Raw genomic sequence first — 21,381 nt, forward strand, 5'->3', positions numbered from 1 at the left:
TTGACTTGTATAAGATGTTAGTTCCTGCTCTTATAAAATTTCGTAGCTCCCTGGATTTTTCTTTGCAATATTAATCACAACTGTAATTCTACAGTCTCTTGTGTTTTTGTTTAGTATCTTTCTTGATATCATGAAGGCAGGGGTGGTGTCTATCGTCTTCACCTACATGTTTCCAACTCCTATTGGGCACAAAGTAGAAACTTAATAAAAATGTAGAATGAATGAGTGAATGAATAAATGAATGAATAGCTCTTTCATAATGGCAACTAAATTTGTTGTTAGAACTGCATTCTTTGTACGTTAAGTTTGTTGGAAGCATTCAGAGAGATACTGGTCTGATGAATTCAGTTATCTTTCAAAAGCTAGAAATTTCTTTAGACGGGCTGCTGAAACTAAGGATATGTTTTTCTAAAGTAAATTCTCAGTTTCCAGATGATAGTGCCTATTTATAGCTATAAGTTGACACAGAGCTACTGACACAGAACAACTCAGTTATATTGGGTTTATATTTTTGAAGGGGAATTACCATGTCAAAATGAGATTGCTCATCTCTCACTTGTCGACAAGCTTCATCATTTCCTCATAATCAAGATTTGTGAACATCCTATTGGGAAGGGTTATCAGAGTCATGGAAACCAAATAATGATGGTCATTGAGCCTCTCTTATGGGCCAAGGCTTTTTAGTTATTTGGTGGTCATTGAGCCTGTCTTATGGGCCATGACTAAAAAGCCTTCACTGCAATTCAAGGGTTAGGTCATTTCCATGGCCCTGGCTGCTTGTAAGCAAAGCTATTGGTTCTTAATGTGGATATCAGACCTATACAAGTGAAAAGTTTTCTTGGAATCTTTTGGACTTTTTTTCCCTACTGATTTAGGGGAAATTTCCAAAATAAATATCAAAGAGCCATAAGTCAACAAAGAAGAAAGTCATAAATTGATAAAGGGAAGAAAAATGTGATTTCCCTCCCTGCTCTCTTTCAGGACATTGAAAACAAGGTTTTGAAGGCAAGTTGTTAAAATCAGGTGTGGGTGCAAACTTGGACCTTCCATATCTGGTCTGAGTCTAGGTCTGTGTTTTCTCAAAAAGCATTTCGAACTCCATGGAACCAATGTAGGCAAGAGGAAAATGCTTAGGACTGCACAAAGTGGAAGCATTTGCCTTGTGTCGCCTCACACTGTGCTACTGTGGAGGGCAATGTTCATTCCATGTAGACTCCAGTGAAGTGTTTTTCCACACCAGAGACGACAGCAGAATGTTACTGTGAAAAAAAGTCAATATTTTCACTTCTGTTTCTATCTGGTTGACTTTAAAATGCCAGTTGTCCAGATAGAAAGTTGTTCTTGCACTCTCCCGTGGTGGAGGGGTGCAGGTTCCTTCCACGCAGCACTGAAATGCCTTGTGGTTGATGTAATGGAGCGAGGTTTGATACAGTAGACTGGCCCAGGGACTAGGCCCATGTCCTTGTTTTGGTTTTGACACTACTTCATCTCAGGCTTCCTTGTTTCTGAGTTTGAGTATCATCTGGTTAAGCCTTAGTTTACTTATCTGGGAAATGGGTGGACTGAATAGATCATCGCGTCTGATCTGTGGAAGTCTTACATTGTGTGAGTCTATGATAGTCAGGTGAGTGGATGATTAAGTTCCTACTTAATGTGGTAAGAATGTGAGTAAGAATGCCCAGGCCTGGTGAGTTTAGTGTGTTGTCAGGGCCTTTCACCTTCTATCCCACTCTGTTCCCATTCTTACTATACACTGACAAAAAATAAGGAGAGGAAAAATTGGGGGGATGCAAAATTGCGTACAGCGTGTTTACATTTACCTTTTATAGTCTGTGCTAGAGTGCCTCAAATAGTACTGCTTTATACTACTTGGACAATTTAACCACTTCTCAGCAACTTTGATAATTCTAGACATTTCACCATTTAAACATATTTTCCAATATCCAATCTATTTTTTCTTAGCCTATATTTTCTGTTAGATTTTTAAAAGAAGTATTCATTTGCACACAACAGTTTCTAAATTACAATATGAACTCTACTACTAACACTGTGATAACAACAAATAGTTTTAGAATGCTTTATTTTTTTTTTTTAATTTTTTAATGTTTATTTATTTTTGAGAGTGAGAGAGAGACAGAGTGCAAGAGGTGGAGGGGCAGAGAGAGAAGGAGACACAGAATCCGAAGCAGGCTCCAGGTTCTGAGCTGTCAGCACAGAGCCCGACGTGAGGCTCGAACTCATGGGGTGCGAGAACATGACCTGAGTTGAAGTCTGCCACTTAACTGACTGAGCCACCCAGGCACCCCAGTTTTAGAATGTTTTGAAGTTCATTTTGTCCGTAGGATTCATCCCACTGGGGTGTTCAGAAAGTTATAGTTTTTTTTTTTTAATTTGAAAAACAACAGGCAAATACTGATGTTATATTGGTGAAGGGTGGGGGGACAGAATTTTAGCCATCAAGATCTTGCATTTTGGTGATAATCCATTTTGTTATTTGCAACAATTTGCATTCATCTGAAAATCAAAACTCAAATTTGGTTGAGCCCCAAGATTGTGTTTTTGAAGACTCATGACTTGATCTTGCTTGGTAGACTTACAATTTAAAGAGAGAGAGAGAAAGCTATTAAATCCTAAGTCGAGAGAGGTGGATGTATGAAGATCCCTTCTTTTATACACCAAACAGACGACTGTGCTTCACAGAGCAGGAGGGCCATACTTGCCTCTGAACTGGTACCACTTTCAGACCCAAGCAAACACCTGTGCCTTTTTCCTCCAAGAGCTTTCGATAGTATCACTCCTCAGTGACAAATGGCCCTACCAATATATGTTCTCTCTTGTAGTGCCCACTTGACGTGGTGACATCACACTCTCCCAGGTCAATCTTAAGCTACCCAGGGTACAGGAATGACATTTCTTATGTGAATGAGACCACCCTTTATCAGTCTGCCTACAGGCCCTTCTTGTCATCTTTTTTGGTGGCAGTCTAAAAATAGCAGAGGTGCGGCCAACACTGAAAAAGTCACGTTGCGGGAATGCAGAGATTACATCCTAAAAAGTACAGGAGGAGACACGGTTGGAAGATGTGTTGTTCTATGTTTATTGTACAAAATTCTGAACGGTAAATTTAACATGATCAGAAAAGAAATTATTGTCTAATTTTGCCTACATTCTCTGGATATGACTTGTATTTGTGGTCCTCATTCGTGAATCAGGCACGGTAACAACCTTGGAGTGAGTTATTAGAAGCCAATATTCACATGGTTATGATGTAATCATTATCAAGTAAATTCAGGGGCAAGATCTGAAATGTTTTAATATACACAGGCTCTGAAGAGCCATGATACTGTGGCTAATAACAGTGTGGCTACTTTTGCTTCATGATGGCAGATATGAAATTGACCAGCAAGGGCACAATCGACAATAAAGAGCCTAAAGAGAGAGTTCCTGGACCTGAGCTGGAAGCGGTGGTGCCCAGAAAGCACACGTGCCGATTGGACAATTAGACAAAGAGTCGGTAAGTAGCTCATCTCTACCTAGTACTCTAAATCTTCACTGAGAAATCACTATATCTCACATATGCGACCTCACATGATTTTGTAAGTATTTTTTTGAAGTTAAATTCATGTAACATAAAATTAATCCTTTTCAAGTATACAGTTCAGGGGTGGGAGGATGGGCAAAATGGGTGAAGGCGAGTGGGAGATACAGGCTTTCAGTTACAGAAGGCGTAAGTCACAGGGATGAAAGACACGGCACAGGGAACACAGTCAATGACAGAGTAATAGTGATGGATGGTGACAGACAGTAGTTGCACTGTGTTGAGCGCAACATCACATACAGAGTTGTTGAATCACTAGTTGTGCACCTGAAAGTAATGTAATATTGTGTGTCAACTATACTCAAATAAAAAATTAAGAGAATAAACTGCACAATTCAGCGGCACTTAGTACTTTCACAATGTTGTACAACCACCACCTCTATCTACTTACAAGATGCTTTTATCACACCGAAAGGAAGCCCTGTATCCACTAAGAAATGACTCCCATTTCCTTTTTTTTTCCAGTTTCTAGCAACCATTAATCTTTCTCTATACGGATTCCCTATTCTTGATACTTCGTATAGATGGAATCATACAATATATGGTCTTTTGCGTTTGGCTTCTTTCATTTAGCATGTTTTTGAGGTTCCACCATGTTGTATCATGGATTGGTGCTTCATTCCTTCATGTGGCTGAATAATACTTTGTGGTATGGCTGTAGCACATTCGGTTCATCCATTCATCAGTTGACATTTGGGTCGTTTCCACCTTTTGGCTGCTGTGAATAGTGCTGCTACGAACACTTGTGTATAGGTTTTGTTTTCAGTTCTTTTGGGTATATACCTAGGAGTGGAATTGCTGGCTCATATAGTAACTGGATGTAGAATCACTTGAGGGGAGTTTTCCAAAGCAGCTGCATCATCTTATATTCATACCAGCAGAGTATGAGGGTTCGAACTTCTTTTATACCCTCACCAACACTTGCTATTTTACATTAATTCTGATTATAGCCATCCTAATGGGTGTGAAGTGGTATCTCACTGTGGTTTCTGTTTGGTGTAATATATTTTTAATCAAATTATTTTTTTAGGTATAGGCACAGTAAAAAATATTTGTCCCAGGTGCCACCTACCCTAGTAACAGCTCCAATCATCTTCTCAGAGAACCAATTAAGGAACAGGCCTCCCTTTCTTCATGCCTTAAAATTCTTATCTTGAGAGTAATTCTTATGTTACATAACATAGATAGGACTACAACACATATATGTAATTCCACATATGTATGGTAATTGCACACCTATCACACATACATGTAATGACACATATATTACACATATGTGGTTGTATTCTGGTAGCATATTTTGGGACACTTCAGAGCTTATTGGGAATGCAGAATCTTAGGCACCCACACCAGACCCCTGAATCAAAATTCACATTTGGACAAGATACCCAAGTGATTTAAGGTTCAGAGGTCTTGAGAGCTTTCTGTCTTTCTGAAGAGGGAGAGAATAAGTCCATGCCAGGAAACCATTTGCAGGTGCAACAGATAGAATCCAAGCTTAATAAAATACAGGTGTAGTGTGCGACCTCAGGGTAGTGGTTCTCAAGCCTGGATGAATACTGGGAACCTCTGAAAGTTTTAAAATATTTGTGTCTCGGTTCCAACCCCTGAAAGATTATGGTGTAGTAGGTCCTGGGTGGATCCTGCTAAGAAGATTTTTGAAAATCTTCAGGTGATTCTAATGCATGATCAGTTTTGAGAACTGTCTGTGTGAATAGCATTAGCTGAGCTATTCTCAAAGCAGTGATTTGCAAGTGGGAAGGAGTGAGACTTTTCCATGAGGACAGAGACGCAGAGGAGTGGCCAATGTTGCTGGAGTAGGGCAGAGAGTAGAAGCTGGGGCTTATAGTGAGAAGAATTCATCCGTGGAAGGCATCAAAGCCTTTAACTAGAGTTTTAATATTGTGCAGAAGGCAATTGAGAGCTCTTGTAGAGCATTAGAAGAGGGACAGGTGATTTTCATTACTGTTGGGCGATGTGAATTCTGGAGACCAGCACGATTCTATAATATAAGGTACGGACTTAGGGCTTTGCCCTTAAGATTGAAAATAAAGAGGCAGAAGACAAGAGTATATAAGGTTCCCTCAGAGTTTAGTTATGTAACTATAACTCATTAGTAGTTCTCTAAGCAACTTAAAACTTCTCCAAATTCAAGAAATAGTTGAGTAGTTTAAGAATCCATAAAAAGACAGACAAACAAATATCATATGTGCATGGTTGCCTCAAGGAAACTTTCTATGCCTATAAAAAGAATTTGTTTACTGATAATTAATTACTCTCCAGAGTTTTTAGTATTCAACAGTTCCACACTTTCCTTCATTCATATTTTTATTCATTCAACAAGTATATTGAGTGTGTGCTTAGGATGTTATAGGGGAGGTTTAAGAACCAGAAGTGTGTGTTTGGACTAGACCATTGGTTCCCAAATGGGGCAGTACCCTCTGTGGTGGGTTTTGGAAGTTTAGGGGGTGTTTTTGGTTGTTGCGGCAGTTGGGGTGAACTAGTGGCTTGCGGTGGAGGCCAGCAATGTTAAGTGACCTGCTATTCCCTGAGATGTCCTGCACGACGAAGAATGATCTCATACCCACACAACTTGCTAATAGCTTGGACATTCATGTAGGTGGAAAACCCTGTTTATAGTTATCCAAGCTTAGAATCAAACTCAAATATGTTAAATTATCTAAACGTAGAAACTAAACCTGACTGTATGTACACAAACACACACAAATACTTCCTTGAGTTTTAGTAAATGTAAGACTTTACCAAGACTGGTCCCACTGTGCATACTGAGAGAAGATAGTGCCTTGTTTCATTCAGCCCTTTACCAAGAATTGTTCATTGTTTTGGAAAATGGCATCACCAATGGTAATAATGAACCTGGTGTTTCAGTCTTCATTAGTTTGATTTTGCAGTAGTTCTGCATATAACATATTGAAAGCTAATTTTTGAAAGTGCTTGCAATTATGGCTTTCATTCAGCTGTAACGTGAGCCTGTGTGATGGTTAGTTTTATGTGTTAACTTGACTGGGCTAAAGGATGCCTGGATATCTGGTGAAACATTATTCCTGGATGCATTTGTAAGACATGTTTCTGGGAGAGATTAGCATTTGAATTGAGTAACCTGAGTAAAGTTTACTGAGTAAACTGAGTAAAGAAAACCACTCTCACCAATGCTACTGAGCATCATCTTACCTTGAGGGCCTGAACAGAAGGTGGAAGGAGGGCAAGTTCACTTTCTCTGCTGGAGCTGAGACATCCATTTTCTCCTGCCCTGGGATGTTGGTGCAACTGGTTCTTAGGCTTCTGGACACAGGCTGTGACTTACACCCCGGTCCTGGATTCACAGGCCTTTGTATCAGGACTGAATTAACCACCAGCTTTTCTGATTCTCCACCTTGTGGTTGGCAGATTGTGGGATTTCTTGGCCTCCATGTGCATGTGACCAATTCCTACATATGACTGTATATATGTATATATGACTCAGCCACCCAGGCACCACATACATGTCTTTTTAAATTATAAACTATTTTCTTTTAGTTTTACTCTATATTATAATTACAGAAGGGTGTTAATTTTCTAACAATTATTTGTGCAGGTAAACTATATTGTCTATGGAGTTCATTTTAGAATACTAGATGAGATGTTAGAAAATATTTGTCATCAAAAAGAACATTGAGTTTGCTAGAGTTGAAAACCACTGGACTAAATCATCTTTAAGGCCCTTTCTCCCCTTGCAGTCCTGAGATCCTCCCTAATCTAGAGTGGGGTTTAGGAATTCAGGCTCTTAGAACCAAAGGTCATTGGTTTGAATCGAGGCTGTCCTACTTCCTAGCATTACAGTCGTAGGGAGGTTTTTATAACTTCTTCATGCCTCATTCCTCATGTCTAAAATGATGTAATAATATCAGACACTTCATACAGTGGTTGTGAGGGTTTAATGATTTCTCTATACGTAGCTTTTAGAAGGTGCTCACAGTGAAGGCTCAAGGGAAGGGCTTATTTGCTTCCTTATCTCTTAGACAGCTATAACTGGTAAACATGCCCCAGGCTCTCTGCCTATAGCTCAGCAAGCCCATGGATCAGACACAATCATCCTAGGTAGGGGTTGGTCCAGCTTCTCCTTGGTCCAGACTCACTCATCTGTGGACATTGGAGCCCTGGCCAAGCAGTCCTCTAACTGGTCAGGATTAGAAACATGGCTACCCATGTGGCTGGGGAGGGGGGGGGGAGTTGGTGTCCCACAAGAAGTAGGGATTCTGTTTCTAGAAGGGGCAAGGGATGCTTAACTGTTCTTACCTCCCTGCATGAGCCTGAGGGGTTGAAGAATACCCAGTTCTCCGTGTAAAGGTCATGGCTGCTACACTTGCCCCTACCCCTGACCAGCTACCAGTCTCTTCACTGAGAAGCTCGAAGGATGCCTTCTAAAATGTAGGTCAGATTTGCTTCCTCTGCCTTAAGCACTCCCGAGACTTCCCATCTGCTAGGGGTCTGAATATGTGTGTCCAACCCCCAAATCCTTATGTTGAAATCCTAACCCCCAAAGTGATAGTGTTAAGAGGGTGGGGTCTTTGGGAAGTGATGAGGTCATGAGGGTGAAGCCCTCATGTATGGGATTAATTCCCTTATAAAAGAAGCTATGGAGGGGCGCGTGGGTGGCTCATTCAGTTAAGTGTCTGACTTTGGCTCAGGTCATGAGCTCAGAGCCTGAAGCCTGCTTCAGATTCTGTGTCTCCGTCTCTCTCTGCTTCTCCTCCACTCATGCTCTGTCTCTCTCTCAGAAATTAATAAACATAAAAAAAAAGAAGCTATAGAGAGCTCCTCTCCCCTTCCATAATGTGAGGACACAATGAGCAGTTCTGTGACCCACAAGAGGACCCTCACCTAGCCACAGTGGCACCCTGATCTCGGACATTACCCTTCCAGAACTGTGACAAATAAATTTCTGTTGTTTATAAGCCACCTACTCAGTGGCATTTTATGATGCCACCTTGAATGGACTCCGACACCGAAGAACTCAGTGTAGTAGCCAGGGGAAACTTACTATGGCTCTTGATCAGACCCTGTGTGCCACGCCCTCAGCCCCCATCCTATCCTGACCCCATTTCCTCTGGCCACTCTCCCCACTACCTTCTTTTCTGCCACACTAGCCTCCAGGCTATGTCCTGAGAAGCCAGGCATTGTTTCCTCAAGGCATTGAACCTCTTGTCCTTCTGCCTGGAGCTTTCTTCCTGATGTGTCCCCATAACTCATCCCTCACTTTTCAGGTTCTTGTTGGAGGTCAGCTTATCAGAGTGGTCTTTCCTGATCACAAATATAAAACAGCAACACCACACTCTCCATGATGCTCAGTCCCTCAGCATTGTTGATTCTTCTTCATGGCACCATTCATTACCTGACACTTTTTATATTTCTTATTTCCTCCAAGCAGAGTATAAACTCCATGAGAGCAGAAACTCTTTTTTTTTTTTTTTTTTTTTCATGGTTATGTTTGCAGTACCTAGATGATCTGGAATATACTAGATGCATGTTCTGGCTTAAATTGTGTCCCCACTATGGATGCTGGAGTATTCACCCTCAGTACCTATGAACATGGCCTAATCTGGAGACAGGATCTTTTCAGATGATCACGTTAAGATGAGGTCACTAGGGTGGGCCCTAATCCAAGATGTGCCTGTACACGAAGGGGAAATTTAGACAAAAAGAGACATGCACAGAGGGAAGATGTGAAGAGACACAGGAAAAAGACAGCTATCTGCAAGCCAAGGAGTGCTTGCAACTGACAGAAGCAGAGAGAAAGGCCTGGAACACATCCTTCCCTAGCATCTTCAACAGGGAGCATGGCCTTGTCTACATCTTGATTTCAGACTTTGGCTTCTTGACTGGTGGAACAATAAATTTATGTCATTCTAAACCACCTACTTTGACGTCCTTCGTTACAGCAGCCCTAGAAAATTAATATGGTGCATAATAAATGCCTGTTGAATAGTGGATATTGAACGAGCATGATCGTTCTGCCAATAGTGTGCACTTCTTCCAGTTCCTAGAAGTTTGTGGCTAACCATCTAGAAAGCAGAAATGTGTCTCAAGATTAGTGGACAAATTCTCCGTAGAGGATAAACTTTTATTTTTGTTCAGACCCTTCAATAGTTAAACAGTAGGAGTGTGGTCAGGAAGGTACCAGGTGAAATAAACGAAATGACAGCAACACTTAGAGAAAATTAACCATATGCCAGACACTATTCTAGTACTTTACATGTATTTACCTGCTTAATCCTCACCACAGCCCTCTGAAATAGGTACTATTTTTATTCCCAATTTCCAAATGAGAAACGGAGACATGAAGAGGTTAAGTGACGTGCCCAAGGTCAGACAGCTGTTAAACAACAGTGCTGGAATGTCAACCTAGGCAATCTGGTGTCTAATTTTAAATTGTTCTCTGTGCTGTTCTGCATATGTAATTGCTCGCCTGACTTCACAAACCCCAGCCTTCGGTAGAAGTCTGCTCCTTCAAGGATAGATGGAATTGGGAGGATGCCCGGCATAGGGTCATGTATGCAGGAAAGGGGCAGCCACTCCAGAGGTGAGAAACAGCTGAGAAAGAGAGTGAGTTCAGGAGCAGAATTTAGAGCCAGAAGGGGTACTGAGCACCCAAGCTCCCCATGAAACTCCAGACAAATCACAGAGTACGCCGGGTCTCCTGGAGGCTGGTATACTTACCAAAGAACAACGTACCCCTCGGGTGTTAGAGGACTTAGAACCCCAGAACGATGGCAAGCCCATCTGCCTACTTGGAAGGAACAGAGCAGAACTTACTCTCTGATGGAGGGCACCCATTGGGCCTGCTAAACAGGTTGGGGAGGAATTACAGGAGACAAGTCGAGAACACGGACTCAAGAAAGAAGCAGTGAGTAAGGAACGCAGGTGAAGGAGGGTGGGGAGGCCAGCTGCGCCCTTTACGTGCTCCAGAGAACAAACCTTGTGTCAGCTTGTGGCTTTTGTAGGCTAATATTTTATGCTCTAAAAACTCGAATTCATTCTTTGGGTTTTATTATTTGTTAGGTGCTTCCTGAGTGTAGGGAGATAGGCTAGGTTCTTGGGGAGGCGTCACCAGCAGAGCCTCATGTGGTTTGCTTTCACGTAGTGGGACTCCTTCTCACTTGAAGGATTTGGTTCTCCTTTTAGCCACAGAGCATTTCATCCCGGCCGATGTTTTGAGTCTGCATCAGCTGTGTCGGCAGGGATCCCAAAGACCGGATTGCTCCCCTGGGACTCTGAGAAGGGATTTTTCTTCTTGAAACCCCCCTTTTATTTAAGTGCTGGCAACAGGGTTATAACAAGGAACATATTTCAAGACCATTTCTCCATCCCTATCTATTTCTGCAATCTTTATTTTAGTAAATAAAAGCGAGGGGCCAAGTCCTGTTTTTCCCAGGACAGTTTTGCCTCTCACAGAGTGTATTTCTGAAATACTAACTCAGGGGCCGTTGGGGCGCCCTCATAGCACAAAGTGGCAGCCGTTGAAGCACACATTTGCTTTACCAGCCTTTCATCCATGTCCTTCCATAGACACACCAGATAAAAAGTCCAGAATGCTGCGTTTCTCTTCACACAGACCACGAGCTTTCTGACATCTGGAAAAAAGTGGTTTGCTATTTGGACCTTCCAGCAAAATTCTCTTTCAATTGGATTCACATAAGACTATACTGCTCACTTATAGTTTGGACGATAGCGACACCTTTCCTTTGACTTGGCAACACTGGAGGCTATTTGGATAAAAATGAAAGCCCTTGAAAAAGCATTAGGGACATTGCCACACTCCTGCTGTAAAGGTGTGAGAGACTGTTGCTCAGTCTTCCGACCAGAGCTGAAAAAGTCTCTTAGCTCACCCAGACCATGTCAGCCGTTTGAACTGGGATCTGAACTCCTGATTTAAAAGTCGACATCTTTAAGGTCTATTCCTGGGGTACCAAACAGCAGAGGTGCAGACAACTCAGGTCTGCAGAAGAAGGTAACCTGAGATGAAAACCCCTTTGTTAGCTTTGAAGGGTCTGGGCTATGCAGACCATCTGCTGACCCTGCTCATAATCCCAAGCCATTGGTTAGCACACCCCCCGCCCCCGCTTCCCTTAGCCTAGAAAGTTTTCCATAGAAGAGGATTTCGCAGATCTGAGGGGGGCTTGGCAAGAGAATGGAAAAGAGAATGAGAGGAAACAGGAGAGAAAAATCGTCAAGATGAAAAATGAACAAGATTTATGAGGGCAACTCATCCCTCGCCTACTGCGCAGTACTGCTCCCTGAGATAGATTTTCCAGTTCCTCATACAGACTGGTTTCAAATGAGGCAAATTAGCAGGCTGCCATCACTTTCTTTGAGAAACTGTCAACAGATTAATAGATCTTCCCAATATAGTAATTCTACCCCCCCCTCCCATAGTGAGCCTATATTTTCCATCACATCACTGAATTTATGTCTCCCATGGAGTAGTCTAAGGCTTTGTTTATGCCCTTTGGATGCTTGTTTCTTTATCCACCACTATCGTATTTCCTTATAGCGATGTGATCGCTTGGCCAGGTTATATACATTTAAGCCTTTGGAGTAAATCCTTCCAACCCATAATTATTTTCATGCTGCTCTTCAAATTTCCTCTGTGTATTATCATCTTCTTATGCTTTGGGGCTCTACCCTGTGCAGGGATAATGGTAATGGGGCTGTGCTTGGACCCCGATGCCTGGAGCAGGGATCAGTACCTGGGAGTCTGCAGTCTCCTTCTGGCTTCCACTCTTGCTTTAGGACAAGTTATTAAATCTTTTGAAATCTAAAATTTCTCACTGGTGGCAAAAGTAATTTTGGCCTCTTCTCTCAATTCTTGGCCATTGAGTTTCTTTTCATAGTCTGTAATCCCTACGCCCAAGTCTGGAGGTACCTCATTCTTATAGTAATCTGTCCCCACCACGTGGCCCTTTGGGCTGTGGGGACAAGATTAAGGGTACAGAGAAGAGAAGATAGGGTTTTGTGATTCTCACAGAAAGGGAAGGGGTGTGAAGAAATACAAGTTGCCTTATAGAATATGGATAGGATTTAATGTAGGTAGAGGAAGATTGAATCTCTTGGAACAAAGTGTTGACTAAATACAGTGCTTGCATCATACATACAGTCTCAAGAGGCTATGCACGAGATCACCTCTCTGCCTTATGTTCATTCGGTGCCTCATTTGCTCTCATCAACACACAGACTTCTGTTCTGCTACTCTGTTCTTGATTTCTTTCTTTCACCAAACCTCAGGCTTTGGATCCTATTTTTCTCCCATATGTGCTTAAAAAAATTGTTTTTTAAATTCATCTGTGTCTTTTGGTTTTATAGAAAGGTCTTGAGAAAACCTGAAAACCATTAGGACTTCGAAAGGAGACTTGATTAAGACCCGCCCCCCTCCCCTTCATTTAAAAAGAAAAGCTCTTCAAAGTTCTACAGCTATGAAGAACATATTTTTAGGTTCCTTGTGGTTACTTTAATGTCTGACCTTTCTTTGACATCGCGTTTGTGAGAGACAGGGCATATCTCCAGAGATAAAAATTTGATCCACCATTTTCAGCCCATGCCAAGTCCCAAATAGTCGACGCTGATTCATCCTGTTAAAGTTAAATGCTTGTCTTCTTTCATTCACACCCCTTGAGCAAAGCATCACTGAGACCTTTTGGTGTCCTTTCCTCTCCTCTCGCTACCTCCCTCCAGCTCAGGGAAACACAAGTTGCCCCTGAGTCTGAGAGCTCAGCAGTCCTGACCAGGCATCGCCCTGTTGTGCCCTTTGCTGGTGTTTTCTGTCTGTCTGCTCTTCAGTGCTGATTACCTGGGTTTGAGGCCAGATGTGGGTCCTGCTTTTTAGAGACTTCCTCTCAGCTCCCCTCTGCCTGCCCCTGCCCCTGTGACCACTCAGAACTTACACTGCCTCTTCTAGGTTGCTCTAGATAGTTGCGACCCAGGACCCTGGATGACTACTCAATAGCCCAAGCCCCCTTCCGGGGTCTGTGTGCAAACGTGTCTGGCATTGAGCAGTGGCCAATGGGGGGCTGTGTGGGCAGTGAGGACAGAGCTTAGAGGTGAGGGCTGGGATGTCAGCCCTCTGTGTTGTTGGACAGAACCAGGGGAGGAAAGGGCAGGAGGATGTGTCACAGGCCAGGAGCTGGGTGATAGGGTCCAGCTTTCCCTAAGCCTCCAAGTTCCAGTGCTGAGCTCTGAGGAGTAAATTCTAAATGTGCAGGAAGCCTTCCAGGTTTATCTATTAAGATAGAGGAGTAGACCCGTTTAATCGTTTGTTAGCATGCTATATAACTGAAGTGTCTAGACCTATTACACTAGGCAGGCCTTCCTTTGCATTCTTTGTCCTCAGCTTACTAGGGCACATGCTAGGAGTAATTCTGCTTGGGATAGCAGCTTGGGGCAGTCTGATTTTATTGCTCAGGGTGAGAATGATCAGAGAGGAGTGCTTTCTGCTGAATGAAAGGGGAGGCTAGATGCTGAATCCCCCAGCCCAGCCGTCTAGAGATCCCTGGAGCTCCTCCATTGAAGCGTTTGCCCCCTCGATGGAATGTGGCTCTCTGGGGAAACAGCTGTTACAGTTCCAGAATCTTCCAGCCTTGGGATACTGGCCTTGGCACGTACTCTCCTAGTGGCACACGAGTGACCTTGCAAAGCTGACTGGGTAGGGGGCCTGCTCTATTTTATTACAATCATCACTCAAACCAAACCCAAGCAGTCACCTTACACCAGTACCGGTCTGTAGGGAACAAATCTTCCTTCTCTGTTTTGGCACAGACATTTGTGCTGTTTGATTCCCAAAGTACTGTTCATCTAAAGTCGGACTCACTTGCATCGTTTAAGGAAAGGATTAAATATCACTGTGTTCTTTTCCCTGAGTGAATAAAAAAGAAACATCTTCAAAATGATGATTTATTTTTTTAACCCCCCCCAAATAATATTATTAAACATTTTCATGCTGATGAAATAAACTTTTCAAAGTAATATGGAAAAAATGATTTCATTTAAACACCTTTTAGCCAAAAAAACATATGCTGCTGGTTAAGCAGTGCAGGAGTGGAGACGTCTGCAAAGCCTGCCTGCACATCTTGAGGTCTGTGGTTCTGCCACCGGCCCCACCATTGACTCAGGACTCAGCTGGGGTGGAACCCGGCAGGCAGGCAGACCCACGTGTCCTGGCGGGTCTCCAGAATGCAGACGGTTTTGCCCAGGCAGGCATGGAAGTGGCTGAGTGTGTGCATGTGGACGACTGTGCAAACTTCTCTGCAGAAGCAGCCTGCCAAGCCGCGCCACAGGCTCCCAAGGCTTCAGGTGTCCGGAGCGCTGACCGATTTATGACTGATGCGTGCATTTCTGTGTTCAGGCTACCCACAGATCAGAACCGTAAATAACTGCCGAAGACGAGGACCCTTCTCTCTTCTCTGCAGTTACTTCATTTTACAGTATCAGGAAATCTCATCATAGGTAAGCCGTATGCCCGAAACCTTAGCATTAGCTATACTCCTTTGCGAATAAGCAGGAGAAGGCAAAGATACAAACTCCTTGGAGCCACCCTGGATAGGCCTGTGTAAGAAACATTTACACCTTCATTTAGTATTTATCGTGAACTGACTGCGTGCCCATCAGTTAGGGCAAGAGGTTTGAACCAGCAAGGATCAGAAGGGTGGGCTGAGGTGGGACAAAAGAAATGCTGGTATCTATCTATCTATCTATCTATCTATCTATCTATCTATCTATCTTTATCTCTCTCTCTCTCTCTCTCTCTATATATATATATATATATACACACACACACACATGCCACATCTTTACCTATTCATCTATTGATGGACACTTGGGTTGCTTTCATATCTGGGCTATTATAAATAATGCTGAAGTAAGCATAGGGGTGCATATATCTTTTCGAATTAGCGTTTTTTATTTTCTTTGGGTAAATACCCAGTGGTGGAATTACTAGATCATAGGGTAATCCTATTTTCGAACTTTTGAGGAATCTCCATACTGTCTCTCACAGTCGTGGCACCAGCTTTGCCTCCACGACGTATGGGACACCACTTGACACCTGTCAGAATGGCTGACATGAACAACGGAGAAATGACAAGGGCGGGAGAGGATGTGGAGATAAAGGAAATGCTGGTCTCTTGCTTTGGTTTTGTAGCCTGTTGACTCACTGAATAGCTGTCCTGGTGAAAGATACTTGTAGCCTCACGCTTCCGTCTCCACCAATGCAGTCATGCAGCTTAAGAGCGCTCAGTGCCCTGCTGCGCACATTGGTTGTAAACAGCCACAATAAGACTCCACGAAGCTTGACGTAATTTCTTTTGTTTGACAAATACTCATACGGCTCTTACCAAGTACTGTTCCCAGCACTTATAAATACTCATCTAACCTGTGGATCGGGTGCTATTATTCTCCCCGTCTTACGCATGGAGAAACTCACAAAGAGTCGTTCAGATATTTGCTCAAGGTCTCATAGCTAAAAAGCGGTGGAGCTGGGTTTGAAACCTAGGCAGGGTGACAAATCATCCCGATTCGTCCAGTCCGGATGGGTCGTGGAATTTTCAGTGCAAAAACAAGACAGTCCCAGGGCAAAAACACTGGCGGTTGGTCACTCTACAAGTTCAGCTTCAAAGTCTATGTCAGTTGTTAGAACCCACCGCTTCTTTCTGAATTCTTCTGGAGTCTTTGGCTAAAGGTCAGCTTAATCCAGAGATTCCCCTCTAGCTCCTGTCCCTGGTAGGTGGGGACATAAGACTGGGAGATGTGTAGCCTGTGGGGGTTCTGGGAAGGGAGAGACTCTGTATGTTTTGGAGCCAACCCCAAATCCATCAGTCTGTCCCACCTCAGTGGGATTGGTGTATTTGCTCCTGAGAACAGTATGCACTGTCCTACTTTGTTTTCCTCAACGATGGAACAAACGGACTAATGACTGAAAAGATAAATCTAATTAGTATTTGTCAATTTTGATGAATTTCAAACTGTACTTTCAGATATACAGTACTTGAGACCAAAAGGTGAGTCTTTCTAGAGCTAGAGATAGCTGAAGCTATCATAACAAATTACTGTAGACTGAGTGGCTTAACGAACACGTATTTATTTCTCCCAGTTCTGGAAGCTGGGACGTCCAAAACCAAGGTGCCCAGAGGACTGGTGTCTGGTGAGATCTGCTTCCTGGTTTTCAGAAGGCCATCTACTTACATCCTCACATGATGGAAAGCGGGGAGAGGAACCAGGCTTTCTCATTTCTTGTCTTTTTTTTTTTAACGTTTATTTATTTTTGAGACAGAGAGAGAGAGAGCATGAACGGGGGAGGGTCAGAGAAAGAGGGAGACATAGAATCGGAAACAGGCTCCAGGCTCTGAACTGTCAGCACAGAGCCCGACGTGGGGCTTGAACTCACGGACCGCGAGATCATGACCTGAGCCGAAGTCGGACGCTTAACCGACTGAGCCACCCAAGTGCCCCTCTCATGTCTTTTCTTAAGAAGGCACTAATCACGTCATGAGGGGTTCACCCTCATGACCTAATCTCAACCTAATTACCTTTCAAAGACTCCATCTCCATATATCATCACATTGGGGATTTGGATTCCACCATGTGAGTTTTGAGGAGACAAAAATAGTCAAAAATACACTTTCCTGCCTCTCCCTCCCCAGCCAGTGCTCATGAGCAATCTGGGGAAGAAGACAAAGCATTCTTGGACCAGACTGCTTGTCTGTTGTGGGCAGACATGTCCATAATGGGCCCCACAGGGCTTCAGCTCTTTATGATGGAAGAGTTCACCTCCCCAGCCCTTAATCAGGGCACAGACTCCTTGTCTGCAGGCTTTGTTGTTTTTATGTCATGAGCAATGCTCAGAGGAATCAGAACAGAGAAGAATCTTAAATGTTCCAGGAATTGTGTTCAAGAAAAGAATCATCATCTGGTCATAACTTCCACACGTGTTCTCAGTAGATAATCACCTAGTTCTCATTTTCCAATGTTCTTTTGTGCTATAGAACTCAGGGTCATGCACCTTGGGTATGAATATAGATCTACCACTTACTACTGTGTGGTTTGACTTGAACCTTGGTTTCCTCATCTCTAAAATGGGGATACTGGGGTGCCTGGGTGGCTCAGTCAGTTGAGCGTCCGACTTCGGCTCAGGTCATGATCTCGCAGTTTGTGGGTTCGAGACCCGCGTGGGGCTCTGTGCTGACAACTCAGAGCCTGGAGCCTGCTTCAGATTCTGTATCTCCCTCTCTCTCTCTCTGCATCCCCCGCCCCCACTCACACTCTGTCTCTCTCTCCTTCAAAAATAAATAAATATTAAAAAGAAATTTTAATGGGGATACTAATGCCTACCTCACATGACTAGCTATAATCTGAGCAGTGCACCCAGCTTAGCGCCTGGCCCGTAGATGGTATTCATTGCAAGGTGCTCTGAGTTTCTCAGAACTTACATGTGAGGATAAAGCCTGATCAACGGCTGGTAATCCATACACACATTTTGTTTAGCAATTAAACCTGTAATTGTGTATTATTTTTTCTGAATAGGTAATATATTTACATAGGACAGCTATGCAAGCATATACAGTGGAAAGTCTGGCTCCTACCATAGTTCCTAGACTCCTCCCACTCCTCTCTCCAGAAGCAGATGTACTCTTTTCAGACCCATCTTTGGCCTACATGAGCATGTACATGTATTCCTTAATATGTCCCCCCTTTTGTACCCAAAGGGTTATGTCTTTTTTTTAAATTTAGTATATATTGGAGATTATTTAGCGCAGAAACTGTATTTTATTTCTAGCTCTATGGTATTCTGTTGTATGGATAGACATGCCTACAACCTCTTATCTGTAATTCCTAGCTTAAAAAAATCTCTGAAAACCAAAAATTTTCCTAAGTTTGCGGCAAACTCATTTGGTGGCGAAATATGACTTGGACTGAGGGGAGTTGTATTTCTCCCACTTGGTATGACTATTCATATTTTTTCCTGCAGAAATATTAATCTATTTGATTACCGAGTATTGCCCCAGAACACTCTAGAGTGTTACATAATATATGGTACATCCACTGCATTAGCTTTCGAAATTTCACAAGGTTCTGACATGCAAACCGCCTCAAACCCCAGGGTTTCAGATAAAGAACTGTGTAGCTATACCATAATTTGTTTAACTAGTCCCCTGTTGACCACCATTTGGATTTTTAAAATACTTTTTGCTATTAGAGTGTTGTAGTAAATAACTTTGTACATATGTCATTTTGCATGTGTAAAATAACATATATAAGATCTATTCCAGGAATTGTGATCGCTGGGTCAAAAGGCAAACGCATTTGCAGTTTTGATGTATTGAGGTTAAATTGTTCTCCATAAAGGTTGTTTATCTTTTCATCCCCCTCAACCTATTTCCACATCTTCCCCCAATACAGAATTCTTTTTAATTTATTTTTATTTGAATGACAGTAAGCATCTTTTCATACTTTGAAGGACCATATTTAGTTCCCTCTCTGTGAATTGTTCATCTGTTTTGCTCCTTTTTAACATTGGCTTGTTGGAGGTTTTCTTAGTGATTTGTTGGAGCTCTTTATATATTAAAAAAAAAAACCAAGCCTTTTCTGATGTAATTTGCATTTTTTCCCCTAGATTGCTTTTGTCTTTTGACTTTACTTGTAGTGGCTTTGCTATGAGGTTTATTTACTTGTATATTCATTCATTCATTTATTTATTCTCTCCCTCCACAAACAATTTTCCTTCAGCCTATGTGTTTTTATTCTGTGTCTTGCATAATGTATTCCAATTTTTTATAAAAAGGAAAACGAGAAAAAGACATAGCTGAACAGCTATCCCTATGACTCACATCTTAGGAGAATCAGGAAATTGATAGAAAACTCTGAACATTTTCAATTCAGCACTTAAAGGATTTTGTTTTGAATTTTTGTGTCTATTATAACGGTGGCTACTTCCAACAGTACATAACGAACGGAATGATTTTAGTTTTGAACACAAATATTTGTTTGTCTCAGTCAAAACGCACAAGTGTGTGAGGACAGAAAGCACATGTTGCTTGTGTTGTGTGCACGCGTGCCTGTGCTTCGTTTTATGAAAATGCTCTTGTCCTCATTTGCCTTCTGTGAAAGTCATTAAAGGGCAAACTATATTGGTTGTCCGTGCGTATTACGTATATATCAGTCACTGAGGACCATTTATCGTATTTCAAAAAAAGGGGAAAAAAAAAGACAGGTATTTGAAATAAATGCTTCATGACCAGTGAGACTTGTACTGAAATAACTTCCAGCTATTGAAATGAACATAAAAAACAAAAGTGCGGTTAAGCACCCGGCATTTTAGCAATATTGTTATATGCACTGCAGCAAGGACATAACGTTGATATTTAAGAGGCAGGAGATGCTAACAGTAGCATACAGAGCTGCCTATTTTATTAGGACTCTGTCTCTCGTCTGTTCATCAGGTATTTCCACTTGCCTGTTTTGGGCTCCCATAGCCATCTTCTCTTTCTCTTTAAGCCTGTGGTTAATTTTCAAGTATGAGGGCCCACGGGGCAAGGCCTGAGGGGAAGGGCTGGGGGAGGTCAGGAAGGGGCCCCTGCAGAAGGCAGGCCTCTGTTTATTCACAGCGCAGGTGCAGGGAGGGTGGTGGGCAGGCGGGCCCCTGGGGCTTCCCGCAGTCAATCACCCCACCTGGGCCGCTGGACATCCCCTTGGGGCAGCTGCACAATGTGCAGCCTTTCTCTGTGACATCCCAAACAGGCAGAGGGGCCAGAGTTCACAGAGAGCAGGGCTTTTACTACTCGGCTGTTTTTAAAATTTAGTCCAGAAGTTAAATTGGGGAGAGGGTCCCAAGTGGTAAAAATCTAAATAGTCTCTCTTTCCTCTGCAGTCACCCCCTCTTTCTCCCTCGAGCTGTTCTGACAGTACCTTCGATTTCCTGCCTCGAGCCTCCCCACTCCATTTGACGAGGTCACTGTTGTTTTTTCCCTCCTGTGAAAGTCCTGCTTAGCTTCCAGCCTTTGCAGGAAGTGCTTAATATTCTCAGCAGCAGAAACCTGTCTTTGCGAGCTTTAGAAACACAACTTTCTTTAGGAAGGAGAGTGAGACCAGAACCTATTCAGAAGCTGACAGCTTCTACCCGGATAGATGTTAGGAGAGGAGGAGGTGAGGAACTATGTAATATACTTCGGGGAACCAATTAATCTCTGAAAAATAATTAATTATACTCTTCTTGAGGGCTAAACACTGCATTAAGAATAGAGCAAGGAGGGAAAGAATTAAAGACATAGTTCTTGGTAAGCTAACTTTAGCTTACCAATCTAGTTAGAAAGATGAAATAATGTCTCATTAAAACAGGAAACAATTGGGGCGCCTGGGTGGCGCAGTCGGTTAAGTGTCCGACTTCAGCCAGGTCACGATCTCGCGGTCCGTGAGTTCGAGCCCCGCGTCAGGCTCTGGGCTGATGGCTCAGAGCCTGGAGCCTGTTTCCGATTCTGTGTCTCCCTCTCTCTCTGCCCCTCCCCCGTTCATGCTCTGTCTCTCTCTGTCCCAGAAATAAATAAATAAACGTTGAAAAAAAAAATTAAAAAAAAAAAAAAAAAAACAGGAAACAATTAAGTAGCTCATATTTAAATCCTAGCAGTGCCAGTTAACAGCGGTGTGACCTTGGCAAATTGCTTAACTTCTCTGAGCTTCTATTTCCTCATCAGTAAAATGAAGATAATAATAGCATCTCCCTCACAGGACTGCTCCGAGGATTA

General features: G+C 42.7%; 1 long non-coding RNA gene across 1 annotated transcript in view; it reads left to right on the forward strand.

Annotated features, from left to right (window-relative positions):
- LOC147584784 (uncharacterized) overlaps positions 1–21,381 on the forward strand; it is a 111,374-nt gene that overhangs the window by 56,209 nt on the left and 33,784 nt on the right. Inside the window, exon 2 of the long non-coding RNA XR_015255965.1 lies at positions 3,388–3,514. This is a non-coding gene — a long non-coding RNA (uncharacterized LOC147584784). The remainder of the gene's footprint in view (positions 1–3,387; positions 3,515–21,381) is intronic.

The sequence above is a fragment of the Puma concolor genome, chromosome A1, assembly GCF_028749965.1.
Source record: "Puma concolor isolate L17-30 chromosome A1, mPumCon1.1.hap2, whole genome shotgun sequence".
In the NCBI taxonomy this organism is placed as follows: domain Eukaryota; kingdom Metazoa; phylum Chordata; class Mammalia; order Carnivora; family Felidae; genus Puma; species Puma concolor.